Source organism: Pteropus alecto, unplaced genomic scaffold (genome assembly GCF_000325575.1).
Source record: "Pteropus alecto unplaced genomic scaffold, ASM32557v1 scaffold67, whole genome shotgun sequence".
Lineage (NCBI taxonomy): Eukaryota > Metazoa > Chordata > Mammalia > Chiroptera > Pteropodidae > Pteropus > Pteropus alecto.
The window spans coordinates 1,480,197-1,504,002 of NW_006441061.1; the positions used below are offsets into that span (position 1 = coordinate 1,480,197).

Genomic DNA, 23,806 nt, shown 5'->3' on the forward strand with positions numbered 1-23,806 from the left:
TCCCTTACCTGTTCCATAGTCAATTCCAAGTCCCCTTCAAGCACTAGCCAAAGCAGGTAAGAACTGAAACTGATCTGAGGCATCTACATACAAACAGTGGCTATACTTTGGATTTTCTAAGAATATTCTGTGGTCTCCAGGAACCAATTTCTCTAAATTCCAATACTCAGGAAGTCAAACTAAATTTCCATATAAAAAGCCCATGTGATATCATGATATATTTGCCAAAACCCATATAATGTAAAACACCAAGAGTGAACCCTAATGTAAACTGAATTTTGGGTGATAATGTGTCAGTGTAGGTTCACTGATTGTAACAAATGTACCATATTCTGATGCAGGATATTGATGGAGTGGGCAGGGGGAGGGCAGGGTGCAGTATGTGTGAAAAGGGGTACATGGCAACTCTGGCAGGGCTGGACTCAGACCCTAGATACTCTTTCTCATATCTGAGTGCTGACTCCAATTCACACTGCCAACAGTTCGCTCTTGAGAAGCCACACTCTCATGCTCAGAAGCTAGGTCTGACACAGCTACCTCTTTAAGAAGCCAAGATTAGCTCAGGGCTAGGCTGAGTAATGAGATACAAAGTGCTCTGGGAATCTGTGGGTTCCCAGCATAACTAATGAGTACTATCAACTGCATTCTGTCCAAGATACGGCCAGACAACTCCAAGTGGCCAGCAGCTCTTTTCAAAATGCAGAGGCAACAACTAGAGGAAGAATATTTCTGCCCCTCCCTATACTACTGCTTTGGGAAATTTACATTTTATATAATCGTTATTTAAGGTCATTGGTGGTGGTTTTTTGTTTGTTCAGTTTCATTAAAGGTTAATGTCACTTGGGAAGCTCTATAATGTGGTGGAAAAAATAAGGGCTTTGGAATCAAGTTTTGGTTCAAGTCCCAGCTCTGCTACTTCCTTGCTATGGCCAACAGACAAGTCATATACCCTCTCAAAGCCTAAGTTTTCTCATCTATAGTGTTTCTTAAGAGTTCAGGATGTCCCTTCAGTGGGTTGTAAAATCAATTTAGTGGCTCATAAGTAACTTTTTTTTAAAAAATAAAAAAATAAAAGAGAAAATATCAGATGACACTACCTATAATAAGCATAAGTACTATTTTATGAAAGTGAGGTTTCAGGTACATGTAGATATTGATATATAGATACATAGATATAAATATGTGTATAACAAACTATAATATAAACTACCTTTCTTACATTGGATAATGGTCAAAAAATTTGAAAGTCAAAAAATTTGACCTATAAAATGAAACTATCGGGTATGTGTAATGTTATTTCTGTGTTTTTCAGAACATGAGAATTTGAAAAAATAAAATAATGTGGGCCAAATGTTAGCAATTAACCCAAAGAGAGTCAGAATATCTGAATACTTTATTTGAGAATACTGGAAAAGTTCCTCTTTATCTGTCAGTTTAAAATTCCTATCAGAATGCCTTTAAGTATATCATATAAATGAAACAGCCATCATCATTGCCAAGATGACGTCCTTCTAAATTACTGATAAAGGAAGATCAGGTCTAATTAAAAACTGGATTTTATCTTAAATTAATACAGAGACCCAGCCTGCACGAGCCTACCCAGACAACAGTCACGTGTGAAATCACCCAGAAGCAACTTCTGTCAGACAAGCCCTCACTGGGGGTAAGAGCAATAAAACCAATATCAGTCCCAGAACTGTTCTAAAAGAAATATTCTGCTAGGTCACCCAGAACTGGACAGTAACATGGGAAAGCCTTGGCAAAGTCCCCACCTGGGGAAGGACCCCAGTTAAAGGTGGTGTCAGGAAGCCACAGGAACCAAACACAGACAAAACTGCACAGAGGGACTTCTTTGGCCTGTGGAACAAATTACTCTTCTGCTGAAAATCTTCCAATTTCCTACCATTTGGAAAAAAACAAAGTTGGGAAAGAAATACAATTGAGAAAAAATCCAAATTTCTCATCACAGCTTGCAAGGCCCCCATCCCACCTTTCCAACATTACCACCTCCCTGCATTCACTCCACTTTAGACATATTACCCTTTCTGCTCCTCAGACACACCAAACTCAATCCTTTCTTTCAGCTCTTGCTCTCACTGCCCAGATCACACTTTCTCTAGCTCTTTGTATGCCTGTGTTCTTCTCATCATTTGGCACGCAGAAGTGTTCCCTGACTATTTCCTCATTAAAGGAGTTCCCCACCCCACCCCCACGGTGTTCTCCATCATCACATTATCCTATTTTATTTTCTTCACAGCATGAGTTCCTAGTTTCCTTTTTTTCCTGCCTCCTCACCAGAATGCAAGCTCCATAAGAATCTTTTCTGTTTTGGTCTCGACTCTCTCCTTAGTACCTAGAACAGTGTCAGTTATTCACATGTACATGTGTACATACCTATACAGATATATGTGTATGTCTGTGTATGTAAATGCCAAATGAATGAAGAACATCAGTGCATTCATTCTAGTGCATTCCATTTAACTGCACTTTCAAAATAACATAGGAAAGAAAACGTACATATATCAGAATACCTGCAAACTGAGTTCAACAAGGAGTTGTTCAGCTTTCCTCTGAACATCCACTCATGAACCATCTCTATCATAGGGCTATAGCTCCTGATGCCCAGGTGAAAGAATATTTGATTTGGAATCAATGCTTAGGCTAAATCTCCTGTTTCCAAGCCCAGTGATCGTCACCCGACTAGGAAGTTTGCCTCTACCATAATGGCTCAGGAGCCAAGAGAGACAAGGATTCAAATCTCAATTATATCTTTACTTGCTATGAGGCCTTATACAAATTTCCTCATCTAGTAAATGAAGATAACAGTACTTATAGGGCCATTTTTAAGATTAAATAAGCGAATGTATACAATACATCTGGCATAGTGTCTGGTATATAATAAAAACCAATTAAAATTAACTATTATTTTATTGTTATTCATTCATTCGTATTTTTCCCAGCTAATATTTATTGAGATCTATTTTGCTATACAGGTCCTATGCCTATACAACAGGCAAAGGCACAAGTCAAGAGAGGTTGGCTATAGTCCCTGCCCAGGAAAAGCTCACAGTGTAATAGGAAAGAGAACCAATAAGAATAAAAGAATCACCAGGAGTATACTATGTATTAAGTCTCATCCAGGAAGGCTCTAGAATAAAAAGGCACACCAAAACCCTTCCAACTTATAAAACAGAACAGCTTCTGAGATGGATCAGAGTAGCTCTGTAAAGAAGCCCTCACAAGATTGTGAAAAGAATGGTCAAGAGTGATTGTCTTAACAGCCAAAAGATGGAAACAACTCAAGTATCCATCACAAATGAAAAGAAAACTAAAACCTGGCACATACATATAACAGAATATTATTCAGCCTTAAAAGGAGGAAACTACGACACATGTCATAACATGGATGAACCTAGTGGATATTATGCTAAGTGAAGTAAGCCAGTAACAAGAAGACAAATTCTGCATGATTCCACTTACATAAAGTATTCTGCGTAGTCAAATTCACAGAGACAGAATGTGGCTGATGGTTGCCAGGGGCTAGAGGAAGGGAGGAATAGGAAGTCAGAGTGTTAGGTACAGAGTTGTGGGAAAAAGATGAAAAAGTTCTGGAGATGTGTGGTGGTGATGCTTGCACAGCAATGTAAACATACTTAATGCTATAAAACTGTACACCAAAAAAATGGTTAAAATGGTAAATTGTTATTTTATGTATATTGTACCACAATTTAAAAAAAAAAAAAAAACAATGATTGTCCTGTGGCTTACAGTAAGAGAACACATGCATCCCCTCTTCTCTAACCCGGATCATTCTTATATCTGGTAGCAAGCTTATCGACCCAGCTTTCCTGAGGTTGAGACGTGAGCAGAATTCCGGGCCAGTCCTCGTATAGAGGACACTGTAATGTAATCAACAACTAAGGAATTATAAGTACACAAACACCCAAACCCAGATTTACAGCAAAATAGACAAATGCAATACACTGACCATGGGTTTATTTTCACAGGGGTAAGAGAGGCAAAAAAATAGACCAAAGTATCTGTATGTCTAAATATCAGACTATAGGATTATACAAGCTAATTCCTAAAGAGGTAAGAAAGTCCCCAGAAAAAAAAAATAATTAGTCCATGTAGATTTCATATATCAGTGCCAAGGTCTCATAATACAACTTTATTGCTTCATTTTTTAAAAGTGTTCATTTGCATTGAGCAAAGCAACTTTCACAGACTAAGCAAAAATATCAAAACTGACAGTCCTATATAATGACCGGTTTCCCAGAGGCCCAGAAAGATGGGAAATAAAATCCAAGGACCCAAGTTCAGACAGTCTGGAGAGAGTAGACTGTGGCTGTCTCACATGATTAAAGGCCATGTCACCACTTGATGGGGTCTATGCTTTGGTAGCTTTCCCCCGAACGACTGAGGACTAGGATAAGAGTGACAGCTTCGTTCCAGTATGTTCAAAGACTGCAGAATCCAAAACTTAACTTCTCAGCCGTTCACTCATCCGATTTTCATTAAGATCAATTTATATCGTCTAGAAAGCCTCAAAGTCAAATGCCACTTTTATTTTTACCTTATCAAAGAAAACACCTTACCATAAAATCAAGGCCAGGGTGTTGTCTGGACATGAGCCTTGGTTAGGATCACAAAATTCTCAAATCGAATAATTGGTTTAAGTTAGAGCCAAGTTCATTAACAATAAGATGACAGATTTGGGCGAAGTAGGCTGTCTTCTTGCAGTTCAGAAAGACTAGCACAGCTCCTGACACAAGTACATAGGTGTAAGCAACCTCCACCAAACAAAAGCAACACCTTCAAAGTCTCTCTCAGTGACTAGAGGCAGCCAGACACTCAAACTGCCAGTCCTGAATTACGGCCTCTGAATGGTGAGGGCTTCACATTTCACTGATCAGGGCACAGCCCAATCAGAAGACAAACCCCTGCACTGCCAGGGACCAGCAAATCCGCTTTCTTCCAGTGTGCACATGACTGAATGTGCTTCTGTCCATCATCTGGGTCATATATAGTTCAATGCGAGCTGAGCAGACAGGGCTGCAAGGAAATCTGGCGCGGTTCAATACCTCGTCTAGCCTGGGTTCCAGTATCTAATTTTTTTTACTGACAAACTCATTTCTCTACTGGGACAGGATGCTGTGCTGGCTGGAAGTTCCATTTCGACAGCAAGAATCCTATCTGGAAACACAGAAGTTGTCCTCTAGCCACAGCAACTCGAACTTTTCTGATTGTTGTTGCTGCTTTCTCCCATCACCCCCACCCCCTTTTGACAAAGATCCAACTGTAAAAAGTCTTACGTAACAGTTCAGGACTACTTCGGTTCTTTTACTGGGTAAGCACTTTCAATTTTTTTTTTTTAACTAAAAACCATTATAACATTGAATCTGTTGAGAGGCTTGACTAAAATCTTTTAAGTAATTTGTGTAGTGAAATACTGTCAGTGGATTTTTTAGTCTCATTTCTGCACGTGCTCCTTTGTTCTCAGAACAGAAGCTTTTTATACACACCCCATAACGCAGCTGGAGAGAGTTATGAAGTCAGTTATTATAAGGAACACAAAGGTTGCTTTGCATTCTTTGCCTTTAGATAATTAATTTTGCATTTGTTTTCTTAAAACAGAGTATTTAATGAAGGGAGAAATTCACAAAAGAATAAACTGTGGGAGAATCTAGCAAAGTTTGAAGTTTTTACCACCTTTTCTATCTGTAGTTTTGTGTGGCCAAACACTTGTGCCGCCTGGGGCGTTGGGGGTAGAGGCAAGCATAGACAGAGAGGAACTAAGCCAGACATGGACAAAGGCATGAGCCAAAACCAGACAGTCCTGGCTGTTCGATAGGCCAGCAGTGGGTGAGACAGGTCAGCCAGCTGCAGGGGCGGGAGAAGGGGGGGAAAAGGGGCATGGATGTGTGAGGTGCTCATGCGTGCGATCGTGACTAGATTCTGAAACTGCCAGCCATTTTCCCATCTATGCTTTGTGCAATCTAAAGGAATGCATCTTCTCTGAAATAGTCTTGCTAGAGCCCAGTGATCGACAGGAGTGTGATAAATACCACAACATATGGAATCAGAAAATACTGGGATCTGGGGTGGGCAAGAGGGAATGCAGAGGGTGTGGAAATTTTTTAGTGATCTGGAATGTGTTGAGTGACAGGAAGTGCCCCAAGCTCCCCCCCAACCCAACTCTTCTCAGTCGCGCCTGCTTTTGTCTAACTCTTGTAATCTACATACTACTGCTTACAAAGCTGTCTGAGTTTAAGACAAAAAGAAACATAAAAGGCTCTCCATTCCATAGTACCTGTGATATGGAAGGAATGTAAAAAGCATGATCCTTCAAGCCTGTGGACATTTTTTCAGGTAGACAGGAGAAAGATAAAATAATTTTCCAAGAATGAGAATTATGAACTAGAGCCTAGCTTCCAAATGCGATTTTTAAAATCCTGATTCTGCTATACTTACAAATGCTTAAGTTGGTTCCTAATTTGAAGGAGGCTTGTTTTGTTTGGTAAATACACTGCATTTGAAGTTGTTTACATTTTCTTTGTATAAATTTGGACTTTGGGAGAAAAAACACAAATAAGCAGAATGCACTAAAAAAAAAGGAGGATTTTTCCCTTCATTGGTTGGAAAGCATTTTAAAGGGTTGGTTTCTGGGAAAAGGCAGCTAGCTCTCATTTTTGCATGTATGCTGTAAAGATAACTTATGCCATAACGAATGTAAGGTAGAAAACTTACGATAGAAAATAATAGTGTTCTAAGTGAAAAACAACTTAGCATTTTCCCAAACTTCCATATTATCAACCGAAACACTGAAACTTGGAGAAAAGTGGCCAAGTAACTGAATGGCTAATCCTCCTTTGGGGGGATGAAATGGAAAATTAAGTGTGAATAAAAATGATACTCAGGAATGTTTCCACCTCCCACCACAAAGGATGTTAGTGGTCAGCCTAGGAGTTAATCTTTCCTAGCGTGGCTCTGAGCCTTCACGCCGAGCAGACGTTATTCACATGACGATTCGAAAAGTCCATTCATATATCTCACTACCTGGATTTGAATAGAAACCAGACAGCAATTCTTTAGTTCCAGCCACCATTCGCCCCACTGGACAATAGCGATTTGTTAGCACAGAGTCACAGGCTGTGGGACACAAAGCTTGGAGCCGCAGAAAGATGGGGGATTCAGAGAACAGGAAATTACAGGCCCGATGCACTCCTGGCAGCTCTGAGAATACAAAAAAAAAAAAGGCAACACAGTGATGCCATGTTTGAGAGCTACTTCTAGCTTTTTTAACCACCTCCAATGTCATAAAAGCTCTATTGTTGGAGTACATAAAGTCACGAGTCCCATGTGCTCTCTTTTCTCATACAGGGAACTTCATTCAATGCCCTGGCACAGTCAGAGAAAAATCAAAAGCATCCCGAGTTGATTAGTTGTGAGTTCTGATAGAAAGGAGAGCCGTGTTTTACAAATAAAATGTCAGAGAAAAATATGCTTAATAACACAAGTGACACATAACAAAATTAAAATCTTTTACATATTATTTCACAAGACCAGACAATCAAAATGAAACCAAAATATATCTAAATACCAGGGAAATAATTTTTTCTTCAAAATACCACATAAAACCTATTACTTAATTACATCAAAAGTTTCCTTGGAAGATACTTATCAATTTAAAATCGAATCTTTCATAGAAAGTACATTTCTGAGTTCTGGGTTATATTTTCCAAAACAAAGAACTAAAATCAAAGCCCTAAGGACTTATTTTGGAATACCAGAAAACTATATTTTCTTTTGTTGATTATTAAGTTATTGTAGCTCCCTGGCTAAATTTAGAAATTGCCTCTACTTTCCTCATTTTAGACTTAAAAAATAAAATTAATGGACATGTTAGGTGAGGAGAGAGAGTTAATTCCCCAATCTCAATCAATGAGAAGAAAACAGTACATGGGTTTCCTGTCTAGGCCCTCATGTTGCAAACTAAGCACCAACAGGCCAGACTGCTGTCCTATTTCAACAGTAGGGGACCCTATATATGAAGCTGTAAATGATTTTATTTTTCTGCTTTCTTCTGTGATCCATTAGCAAACACAAATCCTAAATGATATCAAGTCCTAAATGATATCACACCTAGGATATTTATCAAAAGAGATCATGATGATCAAAAAGTTAGAAATCTTAACTGTTCTACTCTATTTGGTCCCATGGCTTTAAGTTGAATACATGCCAAAATTAATGTTCCTGAAAAACAAATCAGCAACTTCTAAACTACCAATTACTGGATTTTCTCTAATTCTATCATCACTTATCAAACACAAGCTTCAGTGATGACCTCAAACTGCGCAGCTGTCCAATACAATAGCCACCAGCCACATGTGGCTATTTTTATGAATTTAAATTAATCAAAATTAAATAAAATTAAAAATTCAGTTCCTCAGTCACAATAGCCACATTTCAAACACTCACTAGCCCCACATAACTAGTGGCTATCATACTGGACAGCACACATACACGACATTTCCATCACTCTAGAAAGTTCTATTGGACAGCACTAATCTAGAAGACAACGCTCATATCCACAAAACCTGTCTTCAACTACACATCTAGCTGGACATGAAAGAAATTAATCTCTAAGTGAAAAATTACAATGACAAGTATGACACAGTAGCTAGCACCATACTTGAGAAACGGCTGGAAAAAAAAAATTAGAAATCAAAGTTTTCTTTTTTTTCTTAGTCTACAATAGTTTACGAAGACTATTAAGACAATAGTGACAGATATAGGTGGTAGCAGCCAATATAATTAAAATGCTCCAGAATAGCACTAATTTAGTGTCAAAAAGTTCTTCCTAAACACATGAAGCAACTAATTCTACAATCTTCCTCACAGAATCATTGTCATGGACAATAACAGAATAGCAAAGAGCCAGGGCCTTTGCAGTCCCTCAGACCTGGGTTTGATGACCAGTATGCACTTTACTACCTAGATGATATCAGGCAAATTAATTCACCTCTTTGAGGTTTAGTGTCCTTATCTGCAAAGTGGGGAAACAGCTACCTTGAAGGACTCCCAATAAAGTATATGAAGCATCTAGTAAGATACCAGGCACAGAGTAGAGAGCTGAAAAAGGAGTAGCTATTACATATAATATTTTCCCCTTAAAGCTTCATGATGTGATTCCATATAGACAGATAGACACTATTCAACACAGAAGGCCAGCCTTCATAAACAAGTATCCTTAAATACTAATGCTGGTCATGTCACTCAACTGGAATAAAATGGAAATATTTGTATGCCCAGCCAATGTGTGACCACGCTGCCCCATGCAGCCTCACTTTGCCAGAACACTTTCATGCCATACTTGGCTCAAACAGCCAGTGTGGTCCCATTATGTCAGTCTTATATTTACTAGATCCTGGCTTAGGTTTTAGATAGAAGGACAATGTTCTATAGGCAAATAGTAAACTCTATCAAGGGATGCATGCATATTGCCAAGCGAATATAAAGCAATGGTTTCCAAATACTGGGACCCTGATGCCTGTTCAAGAAAATGGAAAAGGCTACTTCAGAAACACAAGGATAAGAAGCCTCATTCTCCCTTGTTGAGATGACTGAAGCACACAGGAAAACTGTAGATAGAAATCTTTAAAAGAAATATCGAACTGAAGCTTTTTTTCAAAGAAGATTTAAATAACCTAGATTATAATAACAGTAGTAATGAACTGGCAAAACATCCAATGCCTTATGACCTTTAATTACTGTGAAGTTGGTTTATGGTCAAGATCAGATGCAATGAGTGGTGCCCCTCAAGGCTTTAGTGGTTTTCAAAAAGTGTAAGTGACTTCTATTATTATTACATGTCTTAACCTCCAAATCTACCATCAAATGAACTGGGCGTGATAAACATGGATATGAGGTTCTTAAATTTTAATGCCCCTCTCAATCCATCCTATGCGTGCTAGGTCCAAGAAACATGGGTCTTTAGAGTCACGTGGATATGGGTTGGAATCCTGGCTTTGCCACTTATTTACTATGTGATCCTGAAGAAGCCGCTTCCTATCTTTGTCTCAGATTCTTCATACATAAAATACAAATATTAATGTGGCCCTGACAGATTGTTTTAAGACTCAAGGAATATCTATATATTCTTGAACTGTTCCTGGCACATGGAAAACACTCTGGAAATGTCAATTCTGTGAAAACATAGTAAGGGCTTGAGGTCCCAGTTTACTGTCTGAGACTCGTCCCAAACAGAGAATGGAAATAGAAAGGGTTCCAGGTTGATTGACAGCACAGGCCATTCTCTGTTTAAACTATAATTAAACGTACAAAGAGAAAAGCTGTCAATATTGAACAAAATATTTCAAGTCTTAGAAACATAAATATTAAATGAACTGATTGACTAAATACAGGAAAATCGGTATGAGGTGGAACAACAGGTTTTAATATTACAATTTAATACTGACACCAATTTAATACTATTGAGTATAAAAAACAGAATTATTTTCTTAAATTAAGAAGTAATATTTCCTGGAGACTCTTTTAGGATAAGAATTCTGCTAATTCTTGGTCATTAAAATGAAAACATGAAAGTTCTAAAATATTGCCTATGACTTGAGAAATTAGTCTCCCGCAGGTATGGGAATGAAAATTCTAAAATCAAAGCCATAGAAAGGATTCCTCGGTAAAATGTTTTCCTGCTACATCTGTAGACTCATTTTAAAATTGAAAATAATCCAGCAGGAACTAGAAATATGTGTTTCTTAATGATGCCAAATAACCCCCCCCCCAAAAAAAAAATGTTGGACATGCTACATAACCTTGCAGAGTACAAAAAACAGTAGATTTTCCAAAGCAAACAGAAAAAATGATAAGGGAGATAATGTGGTATCCTGGGAAATCTGAAAAGGTAGGTTTATCTCCCAGAAACTGGCTGGATTAGATATGACATCAAATCTTAGCTCTGCCACTATCTAGCTAGGTGACTTTTAACAAGTCACTTCTCTGAGTCTCTGTTACCAGAAGTTCAAAAAACACATTCATACTAGTGGCTAAAGGACGAATAGCACTTAGAGGTGAGAAATTTGGTTTTGTCAGAGGGTTTTCAAATTTCAGTCTCTGCAAAGATTAGCTACTGTAAGATGTTTTTACAAGACTGCTTAAGCAGACAGATTAGATAGGTAGACAAGACAGACAAATCTGATTGCAAGGATTTCCATGGATGCCATTAGCATTAATAAATAAGTCACAAAAGGTCTCCAGAGGAAAGGTTCTTCAGCAGGTGTTTCCGGGTTCTTACCGAATGCTGATCAAGCACAGCCCTCTTTCTCTAGTCATTCATCCAACAACTATTAAGTTCCTAATATGTATCACACGCAGTGCTAAACCCAGGTTGACTGATGAACGAAACAGATACATTAGCTGCTTCCATGGAGCTGACAAGCTATAAAGTGGAATAACCATGGCTAGAAGCCATATCATTTAAAAAATGATAGGTTCAGAAACTTTGAGAATGGGTCCAATATTTGGAGAAACTGCCTTGCCATATGTTAAAGCTGAACTAACACAGGTCATAGATAATGGAAGAAGGTACACCTCAGCTCCATTTGATTCAAACAAAGAGATTTGGTAAACTACAAGATCTTACAGATTTTAAGCCATTAAGGAAATGAAATGCCTTCCAATACATAGGCTGGTTTCACCATTACTCAGATCTGTGGTAAATCATTATCTCATGCAAGAATTCAGTCTCCTTTTGATAGATGTTTGAAAACAAGGTAATTTCTGTAGGGGAGGAAGTAAAGGGGGACAAGACATAAAATGACATTCCAGGAGATCATGATACACTAGAGCATTAAATGTGACATTTCCTTCATTCCATTCCCAAAGACTATGTTCTTAGCATTTATCATTTCTTCAATAGTGCATGTTATCTATGATCATCATGATTAAACAGCTAGTTAGTGATACTCAACCCATGACTCAGCTGGCTTCTTAGCAGTCAAGAATATCCGAGACATGGATGATAAATATAAAGAGAAGGAGAATATAATATAAAGTCACAACTGGGCTTCTGTGGCAATTTATCTCACCAACTAGAACCACTTAAGTATATGAGTCTCTTCCAACTGAAATATAATCTTTGCTCTCAAAGTACTGTATATTAAAAAGTTACTGTTACCAATGAAGCAAAGTATATCCACAATAACACAATGTTATCTCCATAGAACTTGAGGCTCTCAACATCCAAAGTCCCACTCAAGAAATTCCCACTTTAGTTCTCAGACATTTACAGAACTTGAGTTTCCACCTAGGTTTTTTCCACAGGTAGACTCAATATCAAATTGTCTTTTGTTTTTTCTTTGCTCGTTGAATATCAAAATCAAGTGGAAAAGAAATCTGGCAAATGTACTCAGGAAAAATTAGACTATTACACCAAAAAAGAGGATCTCAATCTGGACACCTGTTACTATGACCTAAATTTTGGTAGAAGTATCATTTGGCTTGCTAATAGTGTTATATTTTATCAGGTTCACTTCTCTGTATAATCCTATATTACTAGAACAGAACAATTTCTTCTGTTTGGCCACTTAGAAGCTTCTAGGCATACAGTTCATTTATTCATGGGATATCTGTCGAGTTTGTAGTATATGCTACACTCTGTTCTAGGCACTGAATACAAAATAGCAAACGAGAAAAAGGTCCTGTCCTTGGGCGCTGCAGTCACAAAGACTTGAATCCAGTCACAGCTTGAGCACTCACTGACCGTGTGATGCTAGACAAATTTGCCTCTCTGAACCCCGGGTACCTCCTCTAGGGAAATAAAAGGGAAAATAATACCACTTCACAGAGCTGTTGTGAAAATTATATACTGTTTGTCAGTGTCTAGCATAGTGCCTGAACACCACAGATGGCTTGAAAATAATAGCTACAGTTTTACAAATAGCAGATATGTATTACTATTATCCATCCTGTTTTCACATGCAGGTATATGAGAATCACTCTAGTCTTTTTTAAATAACATGTTTCAAAGGCTTAAATGTATCTAAAATTTGTTTCAGGTGTTAAGAGCTAAGTAGGATAAGAGCCATTAGTGAATGAAATGCTACTTCTGGTCATTAAAAAGCTGTGGCTGTAGATGCTAAACACAAGACAGCAACAATATATGAGAAAAATACATTGAAGTTGGGATGTTAATGGTGAAATGGATCACTGCACTCACAGATTTCAGAAGACAGAGCACTGTATCTCTAATAGTATTACCAGTTTGATCAGAAATTGTATAGAAGAAATATATCTAAAAGATTTGGAATCTCAAGTCTACCATAGTCACCAAGAAGGGAAAAAAAACCCATGTCTTTCCTCTAAATATTATTACAGTCTCATATACAAACTAATCTGAAAGCAAATTCTTGCACTGATACACCTTATAAAACAACTTATATTTTCATCTTATAAAAATAGTTAAACTATTAAAAATGCTTACTGAAGATAGGCTGGGAAGCACAAAAAATATGAAGACAAAAGCTATTCCTGATCCCACTAATCTAAAGATAACCACTGTCAACATTAAGTAAATTTCCCACTGGTCTTACTTTTTAGTTATTTAATGTATTAGTGATTTTTTTAAAATATTGGGAGTTTTTCTGTCATTTTACAAGTAACAGCTGATCTAAATAGAAAATTTAAATTATAAAGAAAAAGAAACTTGTCACCTACAATCCCATTCACAGAGAAAATCCTTATTAATATCTTGGCGTAGTTCATATACAATGGAATCAATTCTCTATATAGTTTTATATTCTAATTTAGTCACTTATAAGCATTTTTAAAGTCATTAAAATGGCTTTTTTAGATATCCAGATGGCTTCCAATTATTCTCTATTATAAATAATACTATAGTGAACATTATTTATAACACTATCCACATTTCTGATAATTTTTTTGGTCTAATTTATACTCCCAACAAAAACTGATAGCACCTGTCTCATTAAAGCTCACAAACTCTGAAAATGTGCTATACATAATTAGCTGGTACCCAAATATAATAAAGTTCCTGTTTGTTCAATAATGAAAAAAGAAGAGACTTTTAAAGGAAAACTCAAAGTGAAATAAAGACAAGAAAGTAGAAGAATCTCCCTAGGACGATAAATTACACATTCCTAAAAATGCTGGGTGGTTGATAGAAATCTTGAAAACCTTCTAACAGGACACAGGGAAGTTTAACATTAGGTTCCAAAAGTCTCAAAAGTCAAAACGAATCAAATCAAAACAAAACAAAAACATTCTATCTCGTGGATGAGTTTCATTACTTGGAAACAATGACATGAATCAAGAGTCACTCTCACCTTTGGGAGATAAATGCCATGAAAACTGTGTTGATAAATTAAGATGCACAATAATCAATATTGTCACATCTGAATTATTTTCAAATTTTAGTAGCGAGCAAAGAGTATTAAATATGGATATATATTTTTGGTTTTCCAGATGTAATAGAAAATTCTATAAATTCTTATCGAGGTGAGAAGATAACGAACATCATTTATTCAACAAATCTTTATTGAGTGACAGCTTTGTTTCAGTTACTTTCATGTACAAGGATCCGAAGTCACTAAGAGGAAATCTTTCCTCAAAAAGCTTGCCTTTAGTATCCTTCACAATCTGGCATTCTTACATCATGTAACATTTGCCAACCTAACTGCTGAAATATCACATATCTCAGGCCACAGCTAGTAAAAGAAAATCCTTTAAGGGCACTGTACTGAACAACCAACTTAAAAATTATGATTTCCTAAAAGAAAAAAAGCCCAAAGTCAATACAATTCAATTGAACAGATTGTGCTCACATGGCCTCATACTAGCACACAATGTTTACCAAGTACCTATAGTCAAGAGGAATTCAAATATTGACAGGAAGAAAAAAAACCTCTTCCACAGAATAATAAAACTATCGTTTTTCATTTCTTTGTAATTTTCCTGTAATCCTGCTTAATTTGAGTCTTACAAGAGAGAGATTTCTCCTTAACAGAAAATAACGCCCCAGGTTTCCTGCAGATGTTTGAGAATATGTGTACCACACAGAAGATAATTTGTCACAGTAACTAACTGCAAGCTCCAGAAATGAAAGCTGATCAGCTCAGTGTGAAAGGTCAGATTTCTGGGAAAGTCTTGCATCTGCTAAAAGACTTTGATACCTGTGTATACCCAATGTGTTTCAGAATCTAGTACTATTACTAGCTTTTATTTTATTGGTGATGACACTGAAGCTTGGAAAGAAACGACTTGTCCATTGTCAAAACTGCTAAGAAACAAGAGATCCAAATTAAAATGCAGATGACTTGTTCTTGGGGACCAACTCATTTCACTATAAATAGTTTGAATTTCAATGGTTTGGTGGGACTTTTTCCTCATTTAAAAATTCTTCCTGTCAGTGACTAGATAATTTTTTTTCTTCTCCTAACTTTGAAAGGAACTAGTATCCAAGATCACAAGAATATGAAACAAGTACAATGTAATTACATGTATAATGAAAATAGATTTCTGGGTGTCGGCAAGTATACAGTCTAAATTATGCATGGAACTTTTTAAAATAGCTAGATATCATTAATTTTTGTAGCTTCAAGTCTCCAGAAAAAAATAGAAATAAATAATATAATCTTTTTCAAAATGTACCTAAGTATAAACAATATACTCTAATTCAGAGAAATATTTTCAGTGTTTGCTAAAACACACTAGTTTTCATTACACCAATGCTCTGTGTTACTATTTTAGAATTTTTTAAAAGAATATATAATATCTTAAAAGAATGATATCTCTGGGTTATAATACGTGAATGTAAAAGCCTTTTGTAAATGGTAAAGCAAACTTATCATTAACATTATTATTTTAAGGCACTTGATCTGCTTTAAAGTAGTTCCTAGAAATCTGTGGTTACCTTTTGGTAACAGATGACCAGATACGATCCTTCATTTTTAGAAAAAAAGCAAAATGTGGAGAGCACACAAGACTACATGGGCTTAATCAAAGCTTCATAACTAAATTTCTAACTAAAATTATCTGAGCTTCAGTTGCTTCAACTGTAAAATGAAAAAATACTAAGTTCCCCATACAGCTAAATGAGTCTTAAATGACAAAGTGCCCAGTGCCCAACAAAGAGTAATGTCCAATTATTGTTAGTTCTCCTCCCTTTAAGGAGTATTTTTCTTTACAGGAGTCAGACAGAGTTCCAAGATTACTGGTAGATGTGCAATATAGGAACAGAAATTGCATTGCCCAAAATGTATGGCTGGAAATCAACTGGCTTTTTAGTAGGTTTGGGATTGGTCTTTCTGTTATTCACTCAGTCAGACACTTTTTTTATTAAATATTCATTAACAGTATAATTTATTCATTCAGAGAGTCACTGAGCACCTACTCTGCACCAAGCTAAGCACAAAAATGCCTTTAAACCTGCCCAAAAGGAGCTCACAGTCTAGTAAGAGAGACAAAACTTAAACAGATAACATAGTGCTCCAAGTGCTATGATAAAGGAAAGCCTGGGATTATGGAAGAGTGAAGTAAAAGCACTTAACCTGGTAAGGAGAAGATGAGTAGGAGGAGGAATCCAGATGAGTCCTGAAAGATAAATAGAACTTGTAGAAAAGTAAAAAAAAAGATAAGGAGCTTTTCAGGCATGAGGAATAGTGTGAGCAAAGGTATTAACATGAGAGACCAAATCATATATTCAAGAAACCACATGTGCAATGTGGCTGTAGCTCAGGGGGAATAGAAAGTTGATAAGGTAGGTAGGGCTTCTTTTGTCAGGCCCAAGCTATGAAATTCATTCCAGTCCTATATAGTAATGTGCTAAACTTGTGTAAAGAGGGTGACTTCAGTCCCATTTGAGCCTAATGAGCTAGTTATCCCTCAATAACCAGCTTTTAAAAACACATCAACATACTTGGTTTTGTGATAGGTATATGAACTCTATCTAAACACTAGTCACTTTCCATCTAGCAGTCAGAAACACTGTTTGAGAAACCAAAGAAGTTATTTGAACTGGGTAATTATTGAGGCCTGACTTGCTCAAATGTGTAAACCTCTGGTTGACTTTTACTTTGTTGACTCATAGGACTGAATATATAGCAGGCCCTCGATAAATACTTACTGAATTAAATTATAGTTGCCAAAAGAAACCTTTAATGCATTCTCTGTTCAATGGCCAAGTAAAATGAAGACTTTAAAATGAAAAAACTTCCTTTTCTTTTTTCCCCCCAGCCCTTCCTTCACATGAATTTGGTTAACATCTTTCTTAAGAAGATTCTTTTGTTTGTTTTCAGATCAGATTATTTTTAGTTGTTAAGAAATGGTCTAAAAAGCTAGGAAATGGGAAGTCTGTATTTTATTACTAAATTAATTCTGACATTAAGTCTCCAAGTAAGCTCCATGCAGAGGCAGCTGACAAAGGTAGTCAGCTTTAGTAAAAGTCATGATTCATTCATGATTCAGTCAACAAATAATGACGAGGAACATGGAACAGTCCGCAAGATAAAGGAAAAAATTCAGAGTGGATGGAGCAAAGGGTGTGTCTGGTTTGGGAGCAATGAAGAAAGGATGTGGCTTAAGAAGTCAGATTAAATCATTTAGATTTTATCTAAAGGTAGTCAGGACAAGCAGAAGTCAAATATGCATTTAGCCACTGGGTGGAAGATGAATGAGAGGTGGGCAAGACTGGGGCCAAGAGACCACTGGTTTTCATCTGCTGTAGTCATTCAGATGAAAAGATGATGGCTTCGACCACTGGTGGCAAAGATACAAAGCCTATCACATGCTACAGCATGGATGAACTTTGAGGACATTATGCTGAGTGAAATAAGCCAGTCACAAAAGACAAATACTGTATGAGTCCACCTAGATGGCGTATCTAAAGTAGTCAAATTCATAGAAACACAAAGCAGAATGGGATAACAGAAAATGGGGACTTGTTTAACAGGTACAGAGTTTCAATTTTCCAAGATGAAAATGTTCTGGAGATCTGTTGGTCAACAACGTAAACATACTTAACACTACTAAACTATATATTTTAAAAAGGTTAAGATGATAAATTTTGTTATGTGTTTTCTACTACATTTTTTAAAAAAGGCTTTTGTTTTAACATTCTGCTCTATTCAACCTCTGAACAATGTCTCTTGCTATTTTACCTAATTGTAAAATGAATATCGCTAAATGGAATCTGATCTGCAGGGTACTGAAGTTCCACATGGCCCCCAGTATCTTACCCTATTACTTATCATGCTACTTAATACTGTCTATATATTTTTTAAAAGCATGCTTAAAATATTACTTTAAGTTACTCAAAATGTAAGAAGTATTATACAGAACAAAAAGTAAAATCCTACCTATTCTCTCTTTATCCTACTCTTGACCCAAAGTATTGTTGGTTTGGTGGACTCTTCTCAGATCTTTACTGGAAAAACATTTTTAAAGGAGGGAGGGGTCATTCTTTAAGGACACTCTTAAGTGACTAACCTAAAGCCATTAACTCAAGATGGTGTTTTAACACAAGTCCTTGAGCCCTTATGCTTCCCCGCAAATTTTTAAACCAATACTACTGCCTAGATTTTTGAAAAAATAAATTTAACTGTAAAAAATTCAGTAAAGCACTTTCATCTTAATGTACAATTCAATGATTTTAAGTAAACACACTTGTGGAACCAACAGCCAAATCAAGATATAAAACATTACTAATACCTTAGAAACCTCCTTTGTGCCCCTTCTCAGTCACTATGGCCCTCAGTAAAGGTAACCACTATTCTGACTTCTATCGCCAGATTAGTTTCGCCTATTTTATAAAGGTAATTCCATATTATGCAATCTCTTATGTCTGGAATCTTTTGCTCTAGGAGATTCATCCATGCCACTGTATGTTGTGATAGCTTATCCTTATCGCTGCCATACAGTATTTCATTTTTATAAATTATGCTGCAACTTATTTATCTATTCTACTGTTGATAGATATTTAAGCTGTTTCCAGTTCGGAGCTATTACATAAAATGCTGTTATGAAGATCCTTGTACATGTCTTTTGCTGTACACTTTATCCATTTTTGTTGGGTCTATGCCCAGAAATGGAATTGCTTATGTTCAACTTCCATGGACATTACTGAAGAGTTTTCAAATGTTTCTACCTCCACTTGTGCTGACAGAAGTTGAGTGTTCCAGTTGTTCTCATCAATATTTTGCATAGTCAGTTTCTTTGAATTTTAGCCATTCTGGTGGGTATGCAGTTGTATATCAGTTTTTTTTAAAACTTTCATTTTTCTGATATCTATTAATGTTGAACACTTTGGGCCAGAGTTTGATAGCTATCTGAGAGGAAGACTTAATAATATCTTAGTGCTAACTGGTTGAAAAGAATGAAGAGAAAATCTAGAATGACAGAAAAAGAAACTTAGGGAAAGAAAAAACAAAAAACATACTCATTTCTAAAAGCATTAGGTTTGAGTTTGCTTATGGGAGTGAGTGAAATGCGAGCTTCAAGAGATGACTGCAACTACTGAGACTTAGTGGGACATATAAAGGTTCTCACATAAAAAAATAATTTAAAATAAACAAAAATCGTCAACATCAGCCATATCTTAGGTGGCAAAGAAAACAAATTTACAATACTAAGGAGGCAAGACAAAGATAAAGTACAGGCATACCTCAGAGATACTGTGGGTTCATTTCCAGACCACCACAAAACACTGACTATTGCAATAAAGCGAGTCGTAATCTTTTTGCTGGTGGATGGTCTTGTGTTCCATTTGTAAAACATGTAATATCAGTGAAGCACAATAAAGCAAAGTGCAATAAAATGAAGTATGCCCGCACAGAATTTCAGAAATAGAACCTCATAAAATTGGTAGTTACAAAATTGTCATGGGGATGTAAAGTACAGCATAAGGAATATAGTCAATAATATTGTAATAACTATGTATGGTGTCAGATGGGTACTAGATTTATTGGGGTGATCACTTGGTAACATATAAATGTCTAATCACTATGTTGTACACCTGAAGCTAATATAATATTGTATGCCAACTGTAAGTGAAAAATAAAAATATTATTTAAAAAAAAAAAGAACCTCATAGATGTGTGAGATTTCCCCACTATAAACTTCCAGGAATCCCTGTGAAGATAACATAAAGAAATCTATAAAAAGTAGTAAGTCCCAGAAAATGGAATTAAAGAAAAAGTCAAAGTCTTAATAAAAGACAAATTAACTAAATACCATGATTTCATGAAGACAGTAGTTACACAGGAATCTCTTATTTTCAAACAAGAAGTCCATCTCTGACACTTATGAAGTTTCTCTACTGTGAGAACATGAAGAAGAAAAGCAAGGGTCATAATTAATCAACAAACTATGTGAGAGGTAAGGATAAGGAACAAGATTTAGAGCTAGGCTCTGTCCTCTGAGATTCACCTCACCACTGGAATATCTAGCTAATTACTGCTTCCCACCAAGTATTACGTGATAGCTAAGAGCTTGGGGTCTGGAGTCAGGCAAACCTATATTCAAATCTTAACTCTATCACTCCTTAGCTACTTGATTCTAGGCAAATGATCTTCTCTAGCTTCAGTTTTCTCAATTCCAGAATAATAGTAATTGTCCACAGAACTATTGTGAACATTAAATGAGATAATACAAGAAAAGCAGTTAGCACAATGCCTGACCCACAATAAGTGCTCTATAAATGTCAGCTGATTTTATCAACTGTAAAATGTGAGCAATTCGCATACCTATGAGATTGAAAAGAAGTAAAATGACATGTCTAATGCCTAGCTACACAGGAAGAACTCAAATGATAGATATTACCACCTCCTACTTTTAGGAAACTCTTTAATTCAATGTCGAACTGAATATAAAATGGTATAGTGCACTGATTAAGAACACAATGGGTCTGGAATTTCTGAGTTCCAATCCTGGCTCTGCTACTTATTATCTATGTGATCTTGGGCAAGCTATTTACCTTATTTTGCCTTCCTGTTTTCATCTGTGAAATGGGAAAAATGATAAGTATCTATCTTACTGGGTTGTTGTGAGGATTAGACAACCCTTCTTTTAAGTGCTTTATATATAGAGCCCTAAAAACAAAACCTGGTACATAGATACTATGTAAATGTTAGCTGTTCTTATTTTAATAGTAGCAATGTACACACTTTGTCTGAGACTGCTTTGCATCAAAGAAATGTGGAAATAAGTTTGAACATAAACAATTTAACATTCTTCTTATAGTTAAGAGAAGCATAATGGAAGTCATCATATAGTCATCCTTAAAAATGAGTGGCAGGGCAGGAGGAAAAGCTAAAAGAATAACAAGTTATAGCACAGGAACTATATCACTATTAAGTAATAAATGTGACCTCATTTGTCCAGGAATATGGGGGGGGGGGCGTGTTTTCTGGCTCTGCCCGAACTGCAAGTCAGGTGAAGGAAGCCTATATTCCCCAGAGAGAAGGAAATCACTTTTCATACTCTTACCTTACAACCACCTGATATCCAACATAGCTAGGGGGACTGGTGCATTTTCACATCTTTTTTAGATAAAAGAAACATTACTTAGAACAGAATAACCAATTCTGGGAGCCTTCTTAGAACTGTCTTTCTGAATTATACAATAGTCTGCAGTTTTGCTTTCCATGGTTCTAGTTACGAAAGGTCAACTGTGGTCCAAAAATATTAAATGGAAAATTATAGAAATAAACAGCTCACAAGTTTTAGATTGCATGCCGTTCTGAGCAGCCTGATGAAATTTTACCCCTTCCCACTCCATCTCGCCCAGGACATGAATCATCCATTTATCCAGTGTATCCAGGCTGTATACACTACCCGCCCGGTAGTCACTTAGTAGCTGTCTGTTATCAGATTCACTGCTGCAGTATCACATAGGGCTTGTGTTCCAGTAACCCCTATTGTACTTAATAATAGCTCCAAAGCATGAGAGTAGTGATGCTGGCAATGCGAATACACTAAGAGAAGCCATAAAGTACTTCCTTTAAGTGAAAAGGTACATAAATATAGTCATACACCACTTAACAATGGGGATACGTTCTGAGAAATGTGTCATTAGGCTATTCTGTCATTCTGCAGACATCACAGAGTGCACTTACACAAACCTAATTGGTGTGGCCTACTCCACATCTAGGCTGTATGGTACAAACCTACTATAAGCCTGTACAACTCGTTACTGTGCCAAAAAAATACAAGATTAAATCAAACACAAGAGAAAATGACACAATCAAGAAATGCAGTCAACACAAGATGTATGAGGCTGCTGCTGGCACACATAGCACAGCATACTCTTTTACAGCAAAATTTTTTTTTTAATAAGCAGAAAGAGTATACTCTAAATTAACAATTAATAGTATAATAAATATGTAAACCAGTAACAGCTGATAATTGTCATTATCAAGTCTCATGTATGCTACATAATTGTATGTGCTATATTTTTACACAACTGGCAGCGTAGTAGGTTTGTTTATACCAGCATCACCGCCAACACGTGAGTAACATGTTGAGCTACAACGTCATGACAGGCACTACATCACTATGTGACAAGAAATTTTTCAGTTCCATTATAATCTTATGAGACCACAGTTGTGTATGTGGTCCGTTGTTGACCACAGCGTCGTTACACAGTGCATGACTGTAGAAAGAAACATAGCACACGGTATATAAGGGTCAGTACCATCTGAGATTTCAGGCTTCCACTGAGGGTCTTGGAAACACATCCCCAAAGATAAGGGGAAACGACTATACTAATATTTTTTTCCACACTCCACAAATCTTCATTCCTGAGCAAGTCAGAAAAGGTATCTCAAGAGGCAAAATGCAAGCAAGCAAGAATGCTTTAGTACAAAGGGAAATCCCATGCTTGTCTCAGAAGGTCATGAAGTCAATCCTGTGGACTGGCTTCTGCGGCTAACCTATAAAGTGAACAAAATACTAACCTGCATCAGCAACAAATAAAATCGGTGAACTGTAATTTATCTAACAGTTGGTACCTCCTACCAGACTGGGTTTCTTGAAAATAAAGATCATATTCATCATCAGCATCTAGTACATTGCCTGGTACATACAGAAGGTGTTCAATAAATGGTGACTGAATATAGTCAGTGAGCAGCTCCCTCTTGAGCAAGGTACTATGTTAGGTGCCAGAGAGCCCATAATGGTTTACTTATGTTGATGCCAAACGTTTTAGACTATTTAAAAACTGAACAAGGCCAGATCTGGTTAAGGAGCTGCAGCTGCAGTTGCACCTGCTCTCACCCCAGACTTATTCACAGCAGCAAAGCTACCCTCCTTCTACGTGCTTCCTGAAGCAAATCAAATATTTCTCCGAAATAATGGAGAGCCACTTCCCATGCAGCTTTGATGTGCTATTCTTTCTGCCCAGCAAAGGAGGCAAACTCCAGAATCTTTGGTCATAAAATTGTGATGGTTAGCAAGAACAGGTGCTGAGTAAGCCTGGTACACTTCCAAATGAAGTCTTGCCATCTAGAATTCTAAATTGAGGATGCCAGACTCAAGAACATCTGGATTTGCTCCTCTGGCTTCGAGTTTTCTCTAAGAGAGGCCAGGAAAGAGTACACTGCTGCCAGTACATGTATGTGTGATTGCATACTCAAATACTGTACTTTGGATAAGAGTCTAAGACTTGGCAAATAAATGGAATGTAGCACATGGAACTTATTGAATAGAGAAACATGCAAAGGGAAGAGTTTTCTTGCAAAACATAAACCAGGTAAGGTGTAAATTGCACCCCCCC

The 23,806-nt window shown here is 36.8% G+C and overlaps 1 protein-coding gene and 1 long non-coding RNA gene across 3 annotated transcripts in view; one reads left to right on the forward strand and one right to left on the reverse strand.

Moving 5' to 3' along the window:
- NR6A1 (nuclear receptor subfamily 6 group A member 1) overlaps positions 1-23,806 on the reverse strand; it is a 184,082-nt gene that overhangs the window by 86,304 nt on the left and 73,972 nt on the right. The window lies entirely within an intron of this gene.
- LOC107196123 overlaps positions 5,032-23,806 on the forward strand; it is a 39,187-nt gene continuing 20,412 nt past the window's right edge. The window contains exon 1 of the long non-coding RNA XR_003048168.1: positions 5,032-5,350. This is a non-coding gene — a long non-coding RNA (uncharacterized LOC107196123). The remainder of the gene's footprint in view (positions 5,351-23,806) is intronic.